This window comes from Periplaneta americana, chromosome 6 (assembly GCF_040183065.1).
Source record: "Periplaneta americana isolate PAMFEO1 chromosome 6, P.americana_PAMFEO1_priV1, whole genome shotgun sequence".
NCBI classification, from domain to species: Eukaryota; Metazoa; Arthropoda; class Insecta; order Blattodea; family Blattidae; genus Periplaneta; species Periplaneta americana.
In genome coordinates, this window is record NC_091122.1 from 152,238,717 (window position 1) to 152,258,964 (window position 20,248).

At 35.0% G+C, this 20,248-nt stretch overlaps 1 protein-coding gene across 2 annotated transcripts in view; it reads right to left on the reverse strand.

Moving 5' to 3' along the window:
• Nucleotides 1-20,046, reverse strand: part of LOC138701934 (transient receptor potential channel pyrexia-like) — a 101,078-nt gene extending 81,032 nt beyond the window's left edge. For both annotated transcript variants that reach the window (XM_069829306.1, XM_069829305.1), the window contains exon 1: nucleotides 19,933-20,046. The gene's annotated coding sequence lies outside the window, so the exon portion shown is untranslated. The remainder of the gene's footprint in view (nucleotides 1-19,932) is intronic.
• Nucleotides 20,047-20,248: the final 202 nt, after the last annotated feature.

A 20,248-nucleotide genomic window follows, 5' to 3' on the forward strand; every position in this document is an offset into this window, starting at 1 on the left:
TCATTTATTGAAGTCCTTTCAGCCGTTTTCCCGTAATTTCCATTTCCAGTTCAAATTATATATAGATGTTTAAATTACATTAAATTATGATTTCAGCAGATAATGAAAACGTATTTCTGTTAAAATAACAAGAGAAAAGCGCTGTACATTTAATTAATTAAAATTGTCAAACCTGTAATATTATTATTTTTATTATTTACTTATTATTAATGAATAACTAGTAGATAATTAATAATAGTTACCCACATGGAAAGAGATACAGTCTAGTAATTTTATCTTTCAAAGGAAGAGATCTTAAAAAAAAATATCAATATGCACGTAGGTACATGGGAGGTGTGATAGTAGAAAAAAGAACAGAGCGCCTAAGATTTGCTGATGATATGACATTTTAGCAAAAGAGGAAACGATTCTAAGGGACATGCTACTGAAGCTAAATGACAGCTGTGAGCAGTATGGAATGAAGATAAATGCAAACAAGACGAAGACCATGATTATAGAAAGAAAAATAAAAAAGGTAAACTTAGGAATAGTAAATGAGGCAGTAGAATTATTTAAGAGCTCCATATACTTTGGGTATACTATAAGCAGTAACATGAGCTGCTGCCAGGAAATACAAAGGAGGATAGCAGTGGCAAAGGAAGTTTTTAATAGAAAAAGGAGCATCTTCTGCAAACCTCTGGAAAAATAACTAAGGAAGATACTAGTGAAGTGCTTTGTGTGGCATTATATGGAGCAGAAACATGGACATTACGACGAAGTGAAGACAAGCGACTATTTGGTGTTCAGTTCAAAATGTGTCATGGCTCGCTGTATGCCGTCATGTGGCTAGCCGATGAGCCTAGAAAATTCAATTTTCCTACACTTCCGCAGAGGCGTATTACCTTTGTGCCAGAGAAGTTGCCTAGCAAGTACGGCGTTCATTCTGAAGATAATTTACCGATACGTACGGTAACGCCGGTAGTGGCAGGAATGTGAACTGTTTGGAAACACGTACTGAGGTGAGTTTTTTCTTACTGTCGGGATATGGGGAGAGGGTTAAGACGATTACTTACATATTTGTTGACACGACGGTCAACATGGACATGGAGTATTTGATTTGTATTGTGGAATGTTGCCGTACACAACCGATGATAACAAATACCCTGCGTACGACTTGTCCATGCAAAACACAGTTCGAAAGAGGTTATGGTAGCACACAGACTTTACAGACTGCCATCTGTTGCTACGACGTTCAAGTTATACCGTACATGTTCTCAAGTTCAGATTGAACGCCTTGATTAATAGGCAACTTCTCTGACATAAAAGCAGAAACTCGCTTCAAATGGCTGACTCAAAACAGTGACGTCATGACACACTTTGAAATGAACACCCAGTAGAAGCATTTATAATATGGATATGGAGAAGAATGTTGTTACATGTTATGTTTTATTTAACGACGCTCGCAACTGCAGAGGTTATATCAGCGTCGCCGGATGTGCCGGAATTTTGTCCCGCAGGAGTTCTTTTACATGCCAGTAAATCTACTGACATGAGCCTATCGCATTTAAGCACACTTAAATGCCACCGACCTGGCCCGGGATCGAACCCGCAACCCTGGGCATTGAAGGCCAGCGCTATACCAACTCGCCAACCAGGTCGACTGGAGAAGAATAGAGCGTGTGAAATGGATAGACAGAATAAGAAATGAAGTTGTGCTAAGAAGAGTGGGTGAAGAAAGAATGATGATGAAACTGATCAGGAAGAGGAAAAGGAATTGGTTGGATTACTGGCTGAGAAGAAACTGCCTGCGAAAGGATGCACTGGAAGGAATAGTGAACGGGAGAAGAGTTCGGGCAGAAGAAGATATCAGATGATAGCATTAAGTTACGTCGAGCATATATAGAGACTAAGAGGAAGAGTCCACACCTGTGGAGTAACGGTGAGCGCGTCTGGCAGCGAAACCAGGTGGCCCGGGTTCGAATCCCGGTCGGGGCAAGTTACCTGGTTGAGGTTTTTTCCGGGGTTTTCCCTCAACCCAATACGAGCAAATGCTGGGTAACTTTCGGTGCTGGACCCCGGACTCATTTCACCGGCATTAACACCTTCATTTCATTCAGACGCTAAATATCCTAGCTGTTGATACAGCGTCGTAAAACAACCTAATAAAATAAAAAAAAATAAAAAGAGGAAGGCAGAAAATAGGAAAGATTGGAGAATTTTATTGTGGGTGTGCAGTGTAAGACTTTCAATTGGGCAAAGAACTGTGAATGTATGGAAAAAGCAAACAAATTCGACTGTCCATTCTGTAAGAAAGCTATTCTTCCTGCTTGTATAGGCAGAGGGTTTACAGAGTGACATGATACCGGCACTGTTGCCTTCAGTACGTGAAGGAGACAGACATCAGTGTACAGGAAACTTTTCTTACCCGTTTCAATGTCTGTGATTACACGATACAGTCACGATACCTGCTTTGGTCACCGCTGCCCTATAGGCACGATCGCTATTGTGGGCTGAGGGTGGATGTGGCGGCATGACAAAGCAGTGTCAAAGGCTTGACCTTGCCCCCTACTGAAGCTGACTTTCCCAGGCCTGGCCCGGGCAATGATAATAATGATGATGATTAGATGATTTTGCCATTCAGAGTGTCAGAAACTGTCGTCGGCAGAGATATATCAAATGATAATAAAAATGAGGCATAATGAAGGACCCTAGTTCGTCCCAGGAGCCTATAACATTAAATGCTACTTGAATTTTTAAGCGGACGATGCACGCGCATCTAGCGAGCGAAATACTTGACTGACGACCAGTGGCGGCTCGTGGGTATTGAATTCAGGGGGGCTGCATACAAAAATAAACCATGTAACCTTATTTAAAGATTAGTTCCATGCGCCTCGTCTTGTAGGTTGCAAACTTTTGAATCATATTCTCATTAAACTCCGATATGTCGTTTAACATAGTCTTTACAATGGAAAACATAGCTAATGCGGTCAGTCTCTCTTCTCTCATCGTGTTTCTGAGATAGGATTTTACTCTCTTCAAACACGAAAGGCAACTTTCTGGTTCGGAAGTTGTCATTGGTATGGTGATAGCTATGCGTAGTAGTTCCACAACTTCTGAAAATGAGGCCTGCAAGTTCTCAGATAGAAGAAACTGCAAGAGTTTGACTGCGTCACTGATATTTCTGATTTCTTGTCTCTGATACAACACAGTGAGTCCCGTTTTTAGTTTGTCTTTATCGAACATTGGAAAAAACTTCACACATACATTTAGGTCATTTTCAGAAAATGAGCGTTTGTAGCATTCAAATTTTTCTTGACACAGAAGAGAAGATATCAGAGGATCTATGAACTGGAATCGGGTGTTAGCTTGTGTGATAATGAGGTCACACACTTCCTTGGCTGCCGCAACCCTTGTCTGAATCCCTTCGACCTTACGACGCTTTTTAGGGTTTTCATTTTCACAGATCTCACTACCCACCTGTGCGCTGTTCCGTATTGTCTGTATGGCATTAACAAAGCTTGATATGCAGAGTCGGCCTCGGTAGCATAGTCGGTTGCGGGTTCGATCCCGGCCCAGTTCGATTGCATTTGAATGTGTTTAAATGAGACAGGCTCATGTCAATAGATTTACTGGCATTTAAAAGAATCCTGTGGGACAAAATTCCAGCACACCGGCGACGCTGATATAACCCTTGCAGTTGCGAGTGTCGTGAAATAAACCATAATTTAATTTTTTATATGCAGATTTGAACCTTAGAAATATCTAACTGGCGATGTTGTAGTTGGCTGTGTAATATATCTACATGATACATCAATAAATGAAAAACACTGAGCCAGAAATTGAATTCAGGATCTTCAAGAGTACGCACCAGGGCGTTTTCCTCATTTATTGTGATGTTAGATGTTTCAGATTCCATCATGGTTTGAAAACATTCTAGCAATGGCTCCTTCTTCTTATGAACAACATTTACTGTTCTTGTTTTAAAAATCCATCTTCTTGCCCCAGCTGATGGAATTATCTTTGAAACACATTAATCTAATACAGACTGTGTTGAGATCGAGAGAAGAAAGCAGGGATACTGGATAAATTAGCAAAAAATATGCGAGCTTTGTAGGCTATTTTGTTTAGCGCTCTTTCCATTATGAGATTCAACTGATGGGCACTTAATTTCACATTTCTCCTGAATTGTTAAGGTACTGAACTGAATATTGTACAGAATTAAACATTGTTGCACTTGTTATACTCACAACATTAAAGAAAATGTATTTAAAACTGCGCGCTACTGACAAACTGCTGCAAATTTTGCAGAGGAGGAAACTCTGGATTCACGGCCAGGAACAGCAGGAAGAGGGGTAAAACTAACGCGCAAAGCATCCGAGGCGAGACTGGCAGCTCCAGGGGAGGAAGTGGCTTCACCAATCCCTCCTTGTCTCTTGTTTCGCTCTGGCAGCACCAGGGGAGGAAGTGACTTCACTAAAGATTGCTTGCATGTCATTGAGAGCGAAATGTTTTAAAAAATTCGAGCCGCTAAATAGAGACCGTATAATAAATGTGTTTCACAACAAAAAAGGAGATAAGAGCCTTAAATGTCTGGGGGTGCTGCAGTTCCGCAGCCCCCCTTCGAAAGCCGCCCCTGCTGACGACCCATGCGACTGTTGTTTCGTAAAGTAGAGCGGAACATAACGTGGAGCACTTTAACAATTAGCCTACACTGATATTTATTTAGATTATTTACACTATGTTCACTAGAATATACTATTTTTATTATTTACCTATAATAAAGCCTGTAGATCTATATTGATGAACCATTATTATTTACACAATTAAGCTTATGCACAGAGTTCTCTATTGTAACGCAAGGTATTTTACTGCATAATACTATAGCCTAATTATTTTGTAAATTATGTACACAAAAATAAATAATGGTCGATTAACGTCAGCCTTCATTCTTCATGATAATAAAAATAGCGTATTTTAGTGTACATAGTGTAAGGAGCTATCATACATCGGCTACTTTCAAAAGTCGAATGTCAGAAAGATTGCTTTTCGTCTCTAGAACATGATATTTGTTCAAGTATTGCGTTTGTAGTATTGCGTTTATATTTTTAATATCATCAATTTGCTTGCATTATATTAATCATTCCTTCGACCCCGAATGTTTTATTTAACACTAAATTGTGATTGTATAATTCCTAGACTCACATGTAACTAAACGCGTATATTTTGCTTCTATTATTATTATTATTATTATTATTATTATTATTATTATTATTATTATTGCATGTATTTAATTATTAACACTGCAATTGAGTATAAACCCGGTGGCAGTTATATATATAATATACTTGTACAATATCATCACAATAATACAACAATAAATAATAACTACAGCAATAAAATTACAATAAACTACAGCAATAAAATGTCATAGATAAAAGAAACATGAAATTCATTATTATTATTATTATTATTATTATTATTATTATTATTATTATTATTATTATTATTATTATTATTATTATTATTATTATCATATGTATTTATTTATTAGTAGCACTGCAATTCAGTACAAACTCGGTGTCAGTGACATATAATATACTCGTACAATAACATTACAATACTACAACAATAAATAATAATTACAGCAATAAAATTACAATAAACTACAGCAATAAAATATCACAGATAAAAGAAACGTGAAATTTATTATTATTATTATTATTATTATTATTATTATTATTATTATTATTATTTGTATTGATGTTATTTAGATTTTCTATGCATTTCATACTGGCTGAGTGGAAGAGAAGGCGTTATGATCTTAACTCTGCCAGTACCAGAAAAATAAATCAAATAAATAATAGTACATTATGCAACGAGGCTATAATGGTAGTAATGAAGATGCAAGTATGATTGTTTATGAAACGAGCGCAAGCGAGTTTCATAATTTTCATACGAGCGTCTTAATTACCATTATAGGCAAGTTTCATACGACTTTTTATGCTCGACCATATTTCTAACTTGAAAGTATTGAAAATTACGTCTTTTTATGGTTATGTGCGAACTGACCTGAATTGTGAAATGTGCGTAGACGCGAAAGTATTGATTTTTTCCGAGGCAGAATGTCATTGAACTTTGCACAGAATAAGAATGAACATTAGTCTGATATAACCTGGAAATTGATTTAGAATTGAAAAACGAGATGACAAATTGAATTTATTTGAATATTATTTACAATTAACGCTAATTATTATAGTAACAGAACATAACCTTCTGCGACAGTATTGGATTTCCAGCCTCCGTGACTTTTCGCTAATTGTCTGTAGATTGCATATCCGAGAATAATCGATATAACGGTACAATGCTGACTTGTGATTGGCTGAAGACCTGTACTTTAATAAGTAGGTGCATTTTAATGACATGCATTAAAGGACTGCTACCAGGTGTATAATTACTACATTTCGGAATGGTCGAGCATAAATAAACAAATAATTTAAATTGTAGGAAAGGTCATCGTAGTATCAGTCTTTATCACTATAATGCATTTCTAACAGTCTTTGACGTCTAGTTTTGAATCATAATTACATCGTCAACTGCATCAAACACAAAAGATGCAAATGTTCCCGGATAGTAGACTACCTGTACCACTCGTCAAATATGACGACACGTCAATATAATCAATGAACAACTAACATTATCTCCGTACTCCCTGGGACAGAATACGGTCCCTAGGCATAACCACACGGTAGAAGGGCTGAAATGGAACCTTATCCTGCATTTGTATCACAGTCTAGTACATACAGTCGCGAAGCTCAATACGTAGTAAATATGCAAACATTAGGTAGTTACTCACCACTAGGATCGCTAATATCGCCTCATTACAGGCAATGCAAAATAGTACCGTCACAGTCTATTGTTTCTAGCACCCTCAAAACTCAAGCTTCATGACTGTATATAGTAGACTGTGCTTGTATCTTAGACAGTAGTTACAAAACAATTGGACTAAATATGTTTCTTCTATGCGATTGTGGAGTGCACATTGTGCTGTACCTAGGTCAAGCAACGGACTGGCCATAAAATTAATGTTCGCCGTGTTAATTAACGTTCTCTTTAGCGAGTGCGGCTAAGTTTGGGCTCAGAAATGCCACTCGAGTCTGCGGTTACGCATGTAATCAAGACTCATGTTTCATCCCCCATGCCTTAGTGCATTTAATTCTCCCTGCGCTGGATGATGAGGGCAACGATATATCTAACCGCATAACGTAACGAAATTATATACCTACTTTAATTAATAAGAAGGAAATTAACATTCAAGAAATGTTTGCCTGCAACAAATTGTAAATGTTAAAAAAAAATTAATTTAACGACGGAAGATCTCAATTGAATAAAACGTACTTCCACATTTGGGAGAGTAACATGTTCTGCTTCATGACTAGACTTCGTGGAATTGCCACGAGAATCGCAAGGTTTACTGCGTACGCGGTATAGACTGTATGAGAAGGGGGCGTGCAAAGGATGGAGTATGCCTCTAATGTAAACACTGAGTAGTATACTAGAAATAGTCTTAAATGACCAAGTTGTTATTTTTTTTCTCTCCTCTCTCTTCTTTTTTTTTTCTCTTTTATTTTTTTTTATTATCTTCATATATTACTTAATCATTTGTGTTTGTATGCTATTTAGTAGGACTTTGCTAATCAACATTTTATGTCTTGTCACCCATATGTATTCTCCAATTAGTATATTAACTGAATAATATATCTCAAGTAAATTAATCGTCCAATTTGTCTCGGGCATTTTAGATCTTATAAATTGTGTGTTTGTGTGTGTGTGTGTGTGTGTGTGTGTGTGTGTGTGTATTCCCCTTATGTTATGTAACTGATTTTGATTATGTGTAATTTTCTACTTTATTTTATATATTATGTAACTGATCTTGAAAATTTGTAATTTTATATTATGTAACTGATCTTGTCTATTGTAATTTCCTACTATATTTTATGTAATTTATAAGGTATTTTCTTTTGTGTTGTTTTGTAATCAAATTTTGTATCTCATGTATATTATTGAAACTTAGTTGAGTGGAAGAGAAGGCCTCATAGCCTTAACTCTGCCAGGCAGAATAAAGCTACTACTACTACTACTACTACTACTACTACTACTACTACTACTACTACTACTACTACTACTACTACTATACTGCGGTTAGAATAAAACCTGTATTCTGCATTCAAGAAATATAATGAATGATCATTGAAGTAGGAAATGTCTAAACATGTAAATACACAATTATTTTACAGTGAGATATATTAAATCTTAAAATTTAATGTAAGATACATCATCCTTGAATATGTGCATTGCAGTGAAGAGTTACGTACATTTTGAGCGACTGCAAAGTGAACCTCCTCCGATGGTCACTTAAACAGTTTTTATTTTGGGAAAATGTACGTTCAACATCACACGATATAATTCGTCTATATTTGAAGAACAGAAAGTCACTACTTTTTAGTACACCAACTTCAGATGTCTTGTCGTGATCTGATGGTACATCATTTATAATATGTAGTTGTGAATAGGCAGGATTTTTAGCAATAATGTTTCTCAACTTACATTTCACTTTTTCTGAAATTAGTGAATTGTTATTTTTGATAACGGTTTCTGATACTTTATCCACTATATTAATGGCTTCTGAGAGTTTTAGTTTAGACGATTCTAACAGTATGATGCTTTTGGACACGATTTTAAAATTAGAATCAATAAACAGAATATCTTCCAATAGTTGTTCGGAAGGCAATGATTTTACAGCTGCAACAGCGGAACTGTCTGCGCTACCAATGCATCAATTACCTCCATTATTTTTCCGTAATGTTCTGCATAATAATTAACAGCATCCAACCACGTTCCACAACGGGTCAAGACTGGCTGCGGGGGTAAGGGTATTTCAGAGGCAATTATTTGGAACAGCAACACTCTCAGTGTAGTATGTTTGACTGAATTCTTGTCTGCACTGAACAAATGTTAAGCTTTGACTATTCCAACCACAGTAATGCAGAAACAAGTGCTTACATAGGTATACATTAGCTGTAGCTGCTCTATCTATTTGGACCGGTCATATCTCTTAACATGAACTGCTTATACTACGCGACCGTGCGGTCGCTCACCTCCTCTATACTATCGTACATCGGCAACCTGATTGCATGCTGAGTGTGGCAATTCAACGAAGTCTGTTCATGACTGTCTGAAGTATAGAGAAAATGTTAAATTATGACAAAATTTATTTGGAATTTTTTAAGAAATCATGAGTTTCGAGGGAAAAACAATTTTACATTCGCCTACTTACCTACATACCTACATGGAGTTTTTCCCTAAATAAGTCATGCTTACATATTAGTGCCTCCGCAAAATGCATACACAAAAATGCGCGATACGTCAGTTTTTACTTTTCCATTATGAAAAAGTATTGTAGGTCTAATAATGTAAAAATGTACAGATCCAGAAACAAAATTTGAGCCATCTGAATTTTGTTTCAAGGTCTGTACTTACAAATTTTCGCATAAAAACCTGATTGCAGCAAACCTGATATCGGAAAAGTAGTTTTGAGAAACACCGTCTGTCTATCTGTTTGTCTATAGAAATTTATCCTAAAGGATGTTTGCATTGAGGATCTACGAATTCAGCTGTCTGGAAATTATAAACGCTAAAAATAATATTTTAAAATTCAACATGTTTTTATTTGAAATGAAACAGATAAAATGGAGGTGAAAACGAATTCTTTCCCAACGATTTTTTTTTTTTCATAAAATAAAGAAACTAAATGATCTATCCTGCATGTCACCTATCATTGTTTTTCAAAGATATTAATTACGGCATACAGAATTATTACTATTCTTCTTTGCACATTACCGGTAGGCCTACTTATAAAGTTCAGCATCGAACGGGTATTGAAGTCTCTAAGACTCCATTGACCAGAGAATTTTCTGTTCGATTAAAAAGAAAGAAATTATGTATTTGTTGTTCATGTAAAGAACATGTGAAAGATTTAGGGAGATGTGATCTTGTTTTTATAATGAACCCATACCACAGTCTACTATATACAGTCGCGAAGCTCAATATGTAGTAAAAATGCAAACATGGGTAGTTGCCCACCACTAGGATCGCTACTATCGCCTCATCATCGCTGATCTCTCGCCTAGCAAATGACAAACACTTTCGTTGTCGTGTTCTTTTGGAAAAATTAACACCTTCCTTCCATTATTGAAATATTAAATGCATAAAGTTAATTTATTATTTTAATGAAGTATATTAAATTCCACCATAAACTCGAAGATACCTGCAAGAAATAAGTTAATATAATTTTTGTTTGTGCAAAACGAACTGAAATTTACTATAATAGCTTCACTCATTCAAGATTATAGCGATAATTAACTATGAAACCAATGAATATTAATTTGCATTTCCCTTTACAACAAAAATAATGGAAATATGAATTAATGGAGTAACTTACGTGTACCGGTACTTGTACTGTAAGCTTACGTAGTTAACAAAGTGGGATGAGGTTAAGCAGTAATAATCACACCAGAATTGGAAATAAAATGTGATCAATGAATTTTATTGTAACGGACTTTTTCTACGTCTCTAGTAAAGCAACAAATAAAAATAACAACAAAATTAACAGCTATAATTAAAAACATGTTCTTTGAAAAAAAAAGTAGGCCTAAGCAGTAATAATCCCACCAGAATTGAAAATAAAGCGTGATCAATAAATTTCATTAAAGCAAACTTAATTTTTCTACGTGTTTAGTAAAATAACACATAAAAATAATAACAAAATTAATAGCTACAATTAAAAATATATCCTCTGAAAAAAAAGTAGACCTAACATTTATTTCTCTGGAAATTTAGCAGCCTAAGTGACAGTACTTTAACCGGTATCTAATGTCCTTTCGGTTGGACTGAAACATTTCATTGTGAAATTTAAGGATATAATGTATTCTAACAGTCAGAAAGAACTTCAAAATTAAGAGTTTTGTTCTGCACAGCATTCTTGTGGAAACCCAGGAATCTTTCTGAATCTTTCGGAAATCGGAAAAAGAATAACTCTGGCCTCTTTCTCTCACTGTTGCTACAATTTATAGCACTACAAACGTCTCCTCCTTGTCCCATATTATTATTCCAATAATTATTATAGTTTAGCCATTAACATTTTCATTACAACCAATAACGAACATTTCACAAGCATCAATGTGAAATACGCAACGAGCTAGCACTCGATAGAAATACGACAGAGTCCAAAGTCGACCATGGACAGTCTATTGTTTCTAGTTGCTAACCACTTGGAGCGCTTTATCACGAGATTTGCAAAAAAAATACCCCAAGCTTCGCGACTGTATATAGTAGACTGTGCCCATACTGTGTATCTGATATTTTTATGTGTAATAGCAGGGCCCTTATCTTTCTTCTTTTCTTTCTTTTTCTATTCATTGTACTGTCGGTGACTCAGGAGAAGACGAGAGCGGACTGAGGAGGAAGGGATGTGAACAGATAACGTAAGACAACACGTGCAATATTTGTACTGCAGTAAGCGGAAACATTAGGTCTCCTTCTGTTCAACTTAGCTTTATCTTCCATATGCATTGTTACACATGTTTCCTGTACGATTAATAATCTGGCTACTGGGATGCTTATCTGAGCGATGTTTATAATAATCAGCAGCGATAGTCAAGAAGGTCACATTCTTTCCGCTCGTCTTCTCCTGAGTAACGGAGAGTAGGACATAGTACAGACATTATACTCTCTTGATCTTTCGCCTATATGTCATAAAAAGTATAACACACACACACACACACATATATATATATATATGTATACAGGGACATCATTTTATTTTCACTTCAATTTTTATTGTACCTGAGTTTTTGAATGTACTTCACTCCCACCCCTTCTACTAGTAAACTTCCAACCGTTCACGACACAGAGCCGAGGGCGCGTAAGCAGTACTGAGTTACTGAGTATAGTACATTTCAGAAATATGTTCGCGTTTTCCAGTCACGAAAGAGCTTTCAATATTGAATCATATTTTCGTACGGGTACTGTCGTCCGTTTCCCTATGTCGCATCCCGGTTTCCCCCATCTGCTTCTGTTCACCCCTTTGTAAAGTCTAGTAGCTGGGCTGTCTTAGCTCCTTTCTGAAAACATTAATTTCTGTTAGGAATTGGACGTCTGCGTAATATTATTCAAGTGTTTAAAATAACTTAAATAAAAGGGCCTCCTTAAGTAATTAACTGTCACGTGATCCCCCCCTTTTCTACAACCCTGCGACAAAACCACTTGAACGGACAGTAGATAGCATTTCTCAGTAATTTTATCTTTTCCGATCTGGCAGAAGTGAAGATTGAATTTACAGTACGTAAGGTACTCTTTTATAGAGTAGGTACAGAATTATTTCAACATGAGTTACTCGTACGAAGGACGAAACTGGTAATTGGAATTAGGTACAATAGTCTATAGTGCGATAATATGCACAAAAGAACTGAAGCCTGTATCGAAATGAACGGCCACCATTTTCTAAAATGTGTTTAAATATCCATATTATAATTATTTTTCAATTTAACTTCATTCTCTATATAGTACGCTAATGTGCTGTAACAGTACAATATACACTGCATAATTAATACTTCCGAATGGATAGCTCAATTCGTGTGTAAAACACTAAGTGTTAATACAGTACTGTATTTTGATTAAACAAAAACCTAATGAAAATTATCAAACTCAAACTTGCGATGTTTCCTAGTTTACATAAATGGATGAACCACTTTTCTTCCCTCCTATACCTAATAAAGTGATTTGTATTTTACGCCAGTATCATCGAACTCCGTCGTGGAAGGGGGAGCAAACGGTGTTTCCTGTTTCAATCGTTAATAGAAAGGTATAGCCAGGTTAATATTAAAAATGTTAGTAAAAATAAAATGATGTCCCTGTATATATATATATATATATATATATATATATATAGCAATGTTGAATGGTATTCTATGGTGCTGAAACATTCAAATGTAGTAAATAGCTAGCATCAAAACTCATGACAATGGTAATGGATTTTTTAAAATCAGCGAAACATTCGAAATTAGAAGAAATTAGAAATACAGTTATACGAAATGAAATGAACATTCAAAATTCTGTTTTGAATTGTGTGAGATATAAGCAATCGACCTGGTATGGGCATGTGAGAAGAATCCCAGAAAAACGGTTACGTAAAATGGTGCTGGAATGGTGTCCACCTGGGAAAAGAAGGAAAGGGATACTTTGAAATTCATGGTTACAAGAGATCAAACCAGGGATGAGAGAGTGCAGACTGAACGACATGGATTGGATGGACAGAGAAGAGTGGAGAACAAGAAAAAGACTTTAAAACATTAGGCACAGAAAGAAGAGTGAACATTGGATATCTGTATATAAATAATATACAGGGTGTTTAAAAATACGGGGCATAATTTTAGGTATGTATTTCCCACATGTAGACAATCAAAATAGTTCATTACAACATTTTTCCGGAAATGCTTCATTTCCGAGTTATGGCCTTCACAACATTGAAATTCACCGGAACGTTTTTCTTTCCGCAGGTCGTTGTCATTACAGAAGATGTTCAAAATGTCCACCTCCTGCTTGAATACAGACCTCACATCGATGTCCCATTGACCTGCGAACACGATCCCAAACTCCAGGAGTATTGCGTATGTCCTCAGAACATACCACAATTCGATTCCGAAGGGATTCCAAATCAGGCACCGGAGACGAATAAACCAATGATTTTAAATGGCCCCACAAGTATAAATCGAGAGGGTTCAGATCAGGTGAGCGTGGAGGCCAAGCAATTGGGCCACCTCTACCTATCCATTGATCAGGAAACCTTCGATCCAAGTACCGGCGAGCCGTACGACTGAAGTGTGCAGCAGCACCATCATGCAAGAAATGAATATGTTGGCGATTGATCAGTGGAGTGTCTTCTAAAACATGAGGTATGGTGTTTTCCAGGAAGTTTGTGTACGCCTGCCCCGTAATTCTGTTTACAAGTACATGGGGTCCAACTAATCGATCACCAATGATACCGGCCCACATGTTGAGGGAGAACCGAACCTGGTGATGAGATGGAACAGTTTCACGTGGGTTTTCATACGCCCATACATGCTGATTGTGGAAATTTGTTATGCCATCTCGTGTGAACTGTGCTTCATCTGTAAATAATACTAAGGCAGGAAAGTTCGGATTTACACCACACTGCTGCAAGAACCACTGACAGAACCTAACTCGTGCAGGGTAATCTGCTGGTGACAGGGCCTGTACACGTTGCAAATGATAAGAATACAATTGATACTCTTTCAACAGTCTCCAGACAGTCGTATGAGGAACATTGACTTGCAACGCTACCCTTCGTGTGCTGATAGAAGGAGTCATGTTCACAGACTCCAGAATCTCCTCCTGTACTTCAGGAGTTGTAGATCTTGGTCGTCCCCTTCCCAAACCAGGAGAGTTAAATTTTTCATACTCGCACAGGCGGTAATGGAGACGTACAAATGTCTTCCGATCTGGACATTGTCGCTGTGGGTACCTCTCCTGGTACAAACGACGAGCCAGCGCAGCATTGCCGTCCGCCTTACCGTACATGAAGTGTATCCCTGCCAGCTCTTGATTTGAATACATGTCGCACAGTCTAACGCCTACACAACACTGAATGTAACCTACGCCTCGGAATGAACTGTCAGAGTGCCCTCTTAATGTTTCCTTTGACGGCAACGACCTGCGGAAAGAAAAACGTTCCGGTGAATTTCAATGTTGTGAAGGCCATAACTCGGAAATAAAGCATTTCCGGACACATGTTGTAATGAACTATTTTGATTGTCTACATGTGGGAAATACATATCTGAAATTATGCCCCGTATTTTTTAAACATTCTGTATACAGTAATATATAGCGGTAGCACCGTATAATTAATGGAAGAATGATACAATGCCGGTAGGAGAAATGGGAGTATCCCGCGACTGCTACGATGAAGAACGTCTTTGTCCAGCACTAATAATTCCACGATTCTATCCCAGGTTACCTGACAGTGTGGAAACCAACGCTTTAGCCAGTGAATCAAGCGGTTTTGATGTTTGTTCCATAAAATGGATAATGATGAAATATGAGCTAATTACAATGTACTATTCATTTATTCCGACCGTTGTTTCGACGAAACTAACTTTGAACTTACATCTTGTCATGAACTTTGAATGAAATGTAGGGTAACAAAGTTTAATTGATGAAAATAAGAATACGACGATGTCCAGTTCCACCTGACTTTATAAATGTGTTATTACTGTTTGCGACACAGTTATAAGGTTAGTAATTGAACCTGGACTTTTTCGCCTGTATATAAAAATTATAGGCCTATAGTTTGTGTTATAGCTTTGATCTGAAGCTGTTTTCGTAGGAGTTGTAACAAGAAAGCCACAGACACACGGATGTTCATACATTTATGACCTTTATGGACTGCTACCTCTACAGACAAAGACTTACTGTACGAAAGAATAATCAATTTCAAAGTAAAATTTAAAATTCACAGAGGTTAACAATGCTTTGTGAGAAAGTTTAGTAATAGATTTGACCTTAAGGGTATACGTACGTGAACGACCACATATCAGAAAATGCAAGCTCTAAATTTCTAAAATTTTATAAGAAAATGAACTCACAATTGGACAAAAATTACAAGTTACCACAACAAGACTTATTAGAACTTAAATATCTGATAAAAGTATAAAAATGGTTACTAATTATATTTTTCAAACCAGTTTGATCAAAGTATGAAAAAAAAACAACAAAAATATTCTGGAGTTACATCATTTGGTAACCATAACATTGACATCTATAATATTTTTCCTGCATGTAATAAACACTTATTTCTGAAAAGTAGACTACTATCAGACATGTAGAGTTGTTTATTTTAATACAATTAATTTTTTATTTGTCCTACATAAAATATATTAAAATTTACATAATGTTTTGTGACCTAATTTTTCTATTTTCAAAGGAATGAGCATTATTGCAGTTTACCTTTCGCATAAAGCATGTTAAAACAGTATACAAAATTTTAGATTTCTACCTCTAATGGTTGTGGAGTTATGAAATAATATGTGTGAAAATTTCATTTAAAGTAAAAAGTGAATTATAAAAAATATTATTAGTAACTATTTTTATCCTTCTATCAGATATTTCAATAAGTCTTGTTGTGCTACTTTGTAATTTTTGTCCAATTGTGAGTTCATTTTCTTATAAAACTTTAGAAATTTAAAGCCTGCATTTTCTGATAATATTTGTGGTCGTTATATACCCTTAAAATTCGTTCATTTAAGGCCTCTTCTTTCATATCGAGGATTACGGAAAAGAAAGAAGGTATCCAATAATACATTACTAAAAAATCATATAATTTTAAATTTTTAGTTGGTAAAAATCCTTCTACTAAGTTGACAGCCATGTTTTGTTCGAATAGAACATGTTCGAAGCGAAGAGAGATAGAATTGCTACAAGTTGAATGAGGGATATCTTTCATATCTGCAAAAGGATACAGGGATTAGATGAAGGATTGCTGATGTAAGTAAGGAATTAAATATTTATGGATTAAAGGAGAAAATTGAGCACAACCGAAGACAGCTTCCGAACAGAATAGAAGATGATAGATCCCATATCGCCTTCCGATGTCGTCCCAGAGGGAGAAGAAAACTAGAAAGGCGAAGAAAAATGATATTGAGACGAAATGGGATGTAGGATCTAAGGAAGAGAAATCCGCTTCTTTCTCGATTCACACGTAAAAAAAAGAACTGAGCCCAGATGAAAAGTGACTTATGTGATGGGAATATATAAACAGAAATACGAATCTTTACAGTGTATGTATTTTCGTAAGTAGGCCTATCTTGTGTGTGCAATGTTTGCAACCTTCAATAATGAAGTGAGCAATTCAAATTCAGGTTTAGACATGAACTAAAACTAGGCCATGCAGAAAAAAAAATAATTAACATCAAGTGAGAGCCGTAATAGTCTCGGACATTGTTTGGCTGTGAATGGTTCTGTGGTAAAATTTGGCTAGTGATAGTGTTTTGTTTACTTTTATGGCCCACTCAACACGATTTTACATACTTATTTATCTCAAGTTTGAATTCCACGAAACAAATTGAATAAGGATTTAAATATATAAAACAGGTGAATGGGTAAAATTTCTATACAGTCGTACATAAAATTTAATGGATATTCGGAATATGTAAATTTTAATATAGAATGCTATTTAAAAATTATGAAGTTTACTGTCACACGCTGAACAACTAACTTTTCGAACACTAATATCATCATTTTACTAGCTATTTCAAATATTAAATTAATTATAATTCATTAAATTAAATTAGCTCATAAATTAAGTTACTACTTTACCTTATAGATTTATCTAAATTTAAATAAATATGTAGTGAAGAATATTGCTGGAGAACCTTTTAAGTGTAGTGTAAATATTTGTAATTTAAATTGATGTATTGTATTGTTTAAAGGTGGTTGAGTGGAAGAGAAGGCCTTATGACCTTAACTCTGCCAGCGAAAATAAAATATTATTATTATTATAATTATTATTATTATTATTATTATTATTATTATTATTATTTCCAGGAGCTTTTGTATAAAACTTTTTTTTTGTAAAATTAAAATTTAAGACGTTAGTAGCAATATTTCATAATTATTGTTCACGTACGTACGTACACACATACATACATACATACATACATACATACATACATACATACATACATACATATACACACATACATACATACACATACATACATATACATACACATACATACATACATACACACATACACACATACACACATACATACATACACACAAGTACATACATACATACATACACACACTTACATACATACACACATACACATACATACATACATACATACATACACACATACACACATACATACATACATACATACATACATACATACATACATACATACATACATACATACATACATACATACATACATACATACATACATACATACATACATACATACATACATACATACATACATACATACATACATACATACATACATACATACATACATACATACATACATACATACATACATACATACATACATACATAGTCTTCTGCCCAATGGCAGTAATAGTAATGTAATTTATTATCTACAATTAATTTACTTATTCATCTTTATTGTTTCAGATAAGTATAAAATATTATATGAAGTTTATTGTTCAGTCTTATAACTCATCTTTTTATTTTGATTACATTAACACGTAACACATCTTACATGTTTATCAAAGTGATATGTAATAGTAATATGCGTTACAAGAGCGGTATGTTGATGTTTTCATGTTAGAGGAAAAGATTGAAAAAGCGAAACGTAGTTGAGCTTTTTTAATTTCCGAGAACATGAAAACAAACATACCGCTCGTGTATCGTACATTATTTTGTGAGAAGATCGTTTATTACATACCTGAAAGAGGAATTTCTAATTAGTTGGAATGAAATCTCCATCTTGGTTTCTGTCCAATGACGGCAACTTTGGAAAACAAATATATCTATCTTCAACATTGTTGCTATAAAATGTTTTCTGTGTTTACTATATTCCAGCAGGCCGTGATATACGTCTGTCTTTTTTTCCCCCAGTCTATAAATGCGAACTTAAAACAAACGGTAAGGTTATGTAATGATTTATTTTTCATATTAATATTTTAACAATATTATTTATATAACATATTGCAGTAATAACATCGGCATCTGGAATCTTGTTGATTTTTTCACGGCTTCCTTAATGTTACTTGCATTACAAATGCAGTGACTTTAGTGGTGTTGTAGAGTTTACTTAATTTTTGCAAATATTTAAAAACAATAATTAACAGTGCAATTTAGGTGAAATTGCAGTGGTAAGTTTCCAATTTATAATTATTACTATGTTAAACGTCTCTAAAAATAATATGTTAAAAGCCTAAAGCAGTAAAATGAATATGGCGCTTAAGCGGCAAGAAGAGGGAAATTGTTATGTGTGTTACGTTGGGAATACTGAATGTGGTATTTTACACTTACCGCGTATTGGTTCTGTGCGGAAAGCAAGCAAATACGCACGATCTCGCACAAAATGTGTTACGTGTTAATGTAATAAAACGAAAACATAAGTTATAAAACTGAATAAATAAACTTTATATAGTATTACAAAATCCTTACGACAAAAATAGTATGAAATTGAAAACAGTGAAAAAAAAGTAAATAATTTATATGTTAGAGGTTTTACTGTATGTCGTAGATACGTTTATTAACCCTTAAATTCGCAAAGTATCCTATAGAATACAACAGGTTAATAGGCTATTATGCTATAATTTTAATAGAACAGTAGAAAAAAAATAGGTAGGAAAATTGAAATTTCACAATACTGTAATATTTTACAGTATACAAAATATGGACATTGCGATAGTTGTTTTCTTTACAGTCCGACACGGTTTAACAAACTAGTGTGAGAATCAAGATTTGCCAATTTAAGGGTTAAAAACATGTCAAAACGAGAATTAGGCCTACAACAAAATTAAAATATGTGAGTAATTTATCCTGTAAACGCTGCTCATTTCTATAAAATACTACAAACATTTTCATAATTAAAATATTTTTAAAACATTAAAATTGCTTAGTGGCATACAGAGAGTGTATTTTATTTCCAAAGGACTTACAGATTCTGAGGAAAAAAAAAAAGTGAAATATAGTAAAATTATACTAGCGAAAGGTGTACCTCCCCTTACTTCCTCCACTTAAGGATCTGTCTTTACAAATGACTGGTTAAAAGTAATATAAAATATATTGAAAGATTTCTGCGTCACATAGCATTATTAATATGAATTAGTACTTACGCCTTGTGGTGACGTTCTGTTTGATGATCTGGTCAGCTATACGACGCAGGTAATGTTATTGTGTGGTCCACATTGAGTTGCAAGATTACAAACTGATGATAAAATCTATATGTGCTGCGGCGTTTAGATAAGATAGCATTATGAAGGTATTAAGCTCAGTCAATTTTAATATCAAGTGGAATCAATGTTCTTAACTTTCTAACAGCTGTAAATTAAGTAGTCTGACAAGATTACGTCCAGACTTTTCTCTGAATGGCATCTCTGTCTACATTATTGATAGGCGTGCAGGTACAGTATCGTCGTCAGTCCTACGTTT